The 6,000-nt window shown below is 40.4% G+C and overlaps 1 protein-coding gene across 15 annotated transcripts in view; it reads left to right on the plus strand.

The window, feature by feature from the left end:
• The window catches only part of SLC22A14 (solute carrier family 22 member 14), a 42,722-nt gene that overhangs the window by 11,684 nt on the left and 25,038 nt on the right, over positions 1-6,000 (plus strand). The gene's annotated exons all lie outside the window — the stretch shown is intronic.

Here is a 6,000-nt window from a genome sequence, read left to right on the forward strand (position 1 = left end):
GCCCTGGTCACCTTGGATAATTTTAGCCCTAAGTATTTAACCTGCTGTGAGCAGAGCTGAGTCTTTGGTTTGGAAACCTTGTAGCCATAGGTGGTGAGGAAATTTAAGAACACTTGGGTGGCTTGATGGCACAAGGTTTCTGAACAGGCGGCTAAAAGTAAATCATCCATGTACCAAAGGACAAGAGTGTCCAGGTATGAGAACTGGCTCAAGTCTTGGGCTAATGCCTGGCCAAATAGATGGGGGCTATCCCTGAACCCTTGGGGTAAAACAGTCCAGGTGAGTTGAGATGTTGGGTTCAAAGGATCTTCAAAGGCAAACAAGAATTGAGAGTCAGGATGTACAGGGATGCAGAAAAAGGCATCTTTAAGGTCTAGGACTGTAAACCACTCTTCTTCCTCTAGTATTTGGGAAAGCAGAGTGTAAGGGTTAGGTACAGCTGGGTATAGGGGGACAATGGCCTCATTGATAATCTTGAGATCCTGCAATAACCTCCACTGTCCGTTGGGTTTCTGTATTCCTAAGATTGGAGTATTGCAAGGGCTATTGCTTGGTTTTACTAAGCCTTGGACTTTTAAGTCCTTAACAATCTTTTGGAGTCCTTGTTGGGCCTTGGTTCTAAGTGGGTACTGCTTTGGTGGGGAAAGGAGGTGGAATCCTTTAGTTTAACTTGAACAGGATGGGCATTCTTTGCTCGTCCATATTGTCCTTCTCTTGCCAAGACTTCAGGATTAATTCCTTCCTCAAGCAGGGGACAACAAACGGGTGTTCCTTCTCCTATGTTCAGGTGTATAATGGCTCCTGCTTTTGCTAGAATATCTCTCCCTAACAAGGGAGTGGGGCTTTCAGGCATAATTAGAAAAGCATGTGAAAGAGTAAAGTTCCACAGTCACAACTTAGTGGCTAGGAGAAATATCAGCCACTAAGTTGTTCCCCAGTTACAATCAGACAGTGACTGGCTGTTCTAGGACCCTTCGGATGACAGATCTGGAGGACAGTTGTCCAGGACAGGAGAGTAAGACTGAGAAGGCCGCGCCAGTGTCCAGAAAGACAGTTAACCTCCTGGCCCTCAATGGTCAAGCATACACGGGGCTCTGTGAGGGTGATGGCATGGGCTGGCGCTTGCCCCAGACACCCTCAGTCCTGCTGCTGGATCATCTGGTTAGTGGTTCTGCCTCAGGACCTTTGTCCCCTGGGGCAGTGGGCCTTCCAGTGATTCCCGTGACATAAGGGGCATGAACGAGGGGGCAGCTTATTATTTATTTTTTTTAAAGCAAAACTCCATTTTTATTATTTTTAAATTCCTTTGAATTCTGGCCTGTATGCCATAGGATTTCTGGAATGTCACATTTCTTTAGAAAATGTCAATGTTAAGTCTAGGTTCATTAAAAAATACTAACGAAGTTTAGGAACATACTTGGTGTTTCAGAAGACATATGGTAGGTATATGTTTTTGGAAAGTACCTGGATTTTGAGAAATTCAGACCAATCTAAATTTACCTTGCCGTCCTTGGTCATGTACTCTCAAAGGCCAAAATAGCTGATTTATAACAGTATAAACCAGCAAATTCTTGCCATTCTTTTGGTTTGTTAGTCTTCTCTATACAAGTTTGATTTTACATATACACCCTGGCATTCTTGAGTCTGGTTCTAGTTACTGGTTTAATGACAATGATTTAAGGCAGAAAAGGAATAATGACCACATATAAGGGAGCCTCCTCAGGCAAGGAAACAACAGCTTTTTTTTTTTAAAGCCAGGGAAGAAGAGCAACTTCCAAATAATAAAATTCCTTCCTTAGGTAATGACGGTGTAGAGTGCCTCATAGGAGATGGTGCAGTGAGTCATTCCCTCCTGTTTCACTTCCCCTCTTAAGAGTACTGATTTTGTGATCATTGCCTTATGGCCACAAACAAAAAGCAAAGAGTTAGGCTATATGTTGCTAAACTACAGAATCAGTTGAATTCTTACTTTTGCATGCGCATCAGTTCATGTTTTAATTTGGTAGTTTGGGGTTTTAAGCCTGCCATTCTTTTGCAATGTCATAGAAATCAGCCACCCTACCAGAGGGGTACTTACATTTCTTGTGCTCTTCAAAGTATTTTAAGGTACCCACAACTTTTTCCTCCTGAAACTTACTCTCAGTAAGACATTGTTCTAGATCATAATAAGTACATATTTAATTGACTATTTTGTCATAAGACTCCAAATTTTTTTTTCATGGAATCATATATGCATATATTAATGGAAAGTATTTCTCTTCTACCCTGTCTCAACAGCACAGTCCCAAACACCCTACAGTTCCCTAGATATTATCCATTCTCATTTTTGTACCAATATCTGTATCAGTTCGGATCTTTCCAAGCAAGTGAAACTCATTTTTGGCTAACTTAAACAATAAGTGAATTTGTTGAAAACCTAAGGGCGTTATAGAATTACTGAAAATGTTAGAGAGCAAGGTTTAAAAATTAATTGCAATCAAGGCATTTTGGGGACCCAAGAATCAGAAATTCCAGGAAGAGATCCATAACAACACGGACTGGATGCTGCCACTTTGTACGAGCAGTGGTGTTTCTTCTATCCTTGCATAACAGTTTCAATATTTAAATCCCCAAAAGATAGAATCCAATTGTGGAAGTATAGATCATTTACTAGGGAGTAAGAAAGAAAATGGTGGTTCTATTTGAAATGGTAAATGGAGTTTGGATGATCAAAACTGACAAGTTATCTTCTACACATGGGCAATTATGAGCCAATACAGCTTTTGAAAATTTACATAATATTTTGTTTGTGTGTTTTGTTCTAAAGTATTTTATTTTATTATTATGCTTTAAGTTCTAGGGTACATGTGCACAACGTGCAGGTTTGTTACATATGTATACATGTGCCATGTTGCTGTGCTGCACCCATTAACTCATCATTTACATTAGGTATATCTCCTAATGCTATCCCTTCCCCCTCCCCCACCCCCACAATAGGCGCTGGTGTGTGANAGGATGTACAGGGATGCAGAAAAAGGCATCTTTAAGGTCTAGGACTGTAAACCACTCTTCTTCCTCTAGTATTTGGGAAAGCAGAGTGTAAGGGTTAGGTACAGCTGGGTATAGGGGACAATGGCCTCATTGATAATCTTGAGATCCTGCAATAACCTCCACTGTCCGTTGGGTTTCTGTATTCCTAAGATTGGAGTATTGCAAGGGCTATTGCTTGGTTTTACTAAGCCTTGGACTTTTAAGTCCTTAACAATCTTTTGGAGTCCTTGTTGGGCCTTGGTTCTAAGTGGGTACTGCTTTGGTGGGGAAAGGAGGTGGAATCCTTTAGTTTAACTTGAACAGGATGGGCATTCTTTGCTCGTCCATATTGTCCTTCTCTTGCCAAGACTTCAGGATTAATTCCTTCCTCAAGCAGGGGACAACAAACGGGTGTTCCTTCTCCTATGTTCAGGTGTATAATGGCTCCTGCTTTTGCTAGAATATCTCTCCCTAACAAGGGAGTGGGGCTTTCAGGCATAATTAGAAAAGCATGTGAAAGAGTAAAGTTCCACAGTCACAACTTAGTGGCTAGGAGAAATATCAGCCACTAAGTTGTTCCCCAGTTACAATCAGACAGTGACTGGCTGTTCTAGGACCCTTCGGATGACAGATCTGGAGGACAGTTGTCCAGGACAGGAGAGTAAGACTGAGAAGGCCGCGCCAGTGTCCAGAAAGACAGTTAACCTCCTGGCCCTCAATGGTCAAGCATACACGGGGCTCTGTGAGGGTGATGGCATGGGCTGGCGCTTGCCCCAGACACCCTCAGTCCTGCTGCTGGATCATCTGGTTAGTGGTTCTGCCTCAGGACCTTTGTCCCCTGGGGCAGTGGGCCTTCCAGTGATTCCCGTGACATAAGGGGCATGAACGAGGGGCAGCTTATTATTTATTTTTTTTAAAGCAAAACTCCATTTTATTATTTTAAATTCCTTTGAATTCTGGCCTGTATGCCATAGGATTTCTGGAATGTCACATTTCTTTAGAAAATGTCAATGTTAAGTCTAGGTTCATTAAAAAATACTAACGAAGTTTAGGAACATACTTGGTGTTTCAGAAGACATATGGTAGGTATATGTTTTGGAAAGTACCTGGATTTTGAGAAATTCAGACCAATCTAAATTTACCTTGCCGTCCTTGGTCATGTACTCTCAAAGGCCAAAATAGCTGATTTATAACAGTATAAACCAGCAAATTCTTGCCATTCTTTTGGTTTGTTAGTCTTCTCTATACAAGTTTGATTTTACATATACACCCTGGCATTCTTGAGTCTGGTTCTAGTTACTGGTTTAATGACAATGATTTAAGGCAGAAAAGGAATAATGACCACATATAAGGGAGCCTCCTCAGGCAAGGAAACAACAGCTTTTTTTTTTTAAAGCCAGGGAAGAAGAGCAACTTCCAAATAATAAAATTCCTTCCTTAGGTAATGACGGTGTAGAGTGCCTCATAGGAGATGGTGCAGTGAGTCATTCCCTCCTGTTTCACTTCCCCTCTTAAGAGTACTGATTTTGTGATCATTGCCTTATGGCCACAAACAAAAGCAAAGAGTTAGGCTATATGTTGCTAAACTACAGAATCAGTTGAATTCTTACTTTTGCATGCGCATCAGTTCATGTTTTAATTTGGTAGTTTGGGGTTTTAAGCCTGCCATTCTTTTGCAATGTCATAGAAATCAGCCACCCTACCAGAGGGGTACTTACATTTCTTGTGCTCTTCAAAGTATTTTAAGGTACCCACAACTTTTCCTCCTGAAACTTACTCTCAGTAAGACATTGTTCTAGATCATAATAAGTACATATTTAATTGACTATTTTGTCATAAGACTCCAAATTTTTTTTTCATGGAATCATATATGCATATATTAATGGAAAGTATTTCTCTTCTACCCTGTCTCAACAGCACAGTCCCAAACACCCTACAGTTCCCTAGATATTATCCATTCTCATTTTGTACCAATATCTGTATCAGTTCGGATCTTTCCAAGCAAGTGAAACTCATTTTGGCTAACTTAAACAATAAGTGAATTTGTTGAAAACCTAAGGGCGTTATAGAATTACTGAAAATGTTAGAGAGCAAGGTTTAAAATTAATTGCAATCAAGGCATTTTGGGGACCCAAGAATCAGAAATTCCAGGAAGAGATCCATAACAACACGGACTGGATGCTGCCACTTTGTACGAGCAGTGGTGTTTCTTCTATCCTTGCATAACAGTTTCAATATTTAAATCCCCAAAAGATAGAATCCAATTGTGGAAGTATAGATCATTTACTAGGGAGTAAGAAAGAAAATGGTGGTTCTATTTGAAATGGTAAATGGAGTTTGGATGATCAAAACTGACAAGTTATCTTCTACACATGGGCAATTATGAGCCAATACAGCTTTTGAAAATTTACATAATATTTTGTTTGTGTGTTTTGTTCTAAAGTATTTTATTTTATTATTATGCTTTAAGTTCTAGGGTACATGTGCACAACGTGCAGGTTTGTTACATATGTATACATGTGCCATGTTGCTGTGCTGCACCCATTAACTCATCATTTACATTAGGTATATCTCCTAATGCTATCCCTTCCCCTCCCCACCCCACAATAGGCGCTGGTGTGTGATGTTCCCCTTCCTGTGTCCTAGTGTTCTCATTGTTCAATTCTCATCTATCAGTAAGAACATGCAGTGTTTGTTTTTTTTTTTGTCCTTGTGACAGTTTGCTGAGAATGATGGTTTCCAGCTTCATCCATGTCCCTACAAAGGACATGAACTCATCCTTTTTTATGGCTGCATAGTATTCCATGGTGTGTATGTGCCACATTTTCTTAATCCAGTCTGTCATTGATGGACATTTGGGTTGGTTCCAAGTATTTGCTATTGTGAATAGTGCTGAGGCAGCTTATTTCTATTTGGACAATCTTTTTTAAAGTGTCCTTGTAGACCGCACTGGAGGCAAGCTCTATTAGGCATTCGATTTGCCCAGGTTTT

The sequence above is a fragment of the Rhinopithecus bieti genome, unplaced genomic scaffold, assembly GCF_001698545.2.
Source record: "Rhinopithecus bieti isolate Rb0 unplaced genomic scaffold, ASM169854v2 scaffold_30015, whole genome shotgun sequence".
In the NCBI taxonomy this organism is placed as follows: domain Eukaryota; kingdom Metazoa; phylum Chordata; class Mammalia; order Primates; family Cercopithecidae; genus Rhinopithecus; species Rhinopithecus bieti.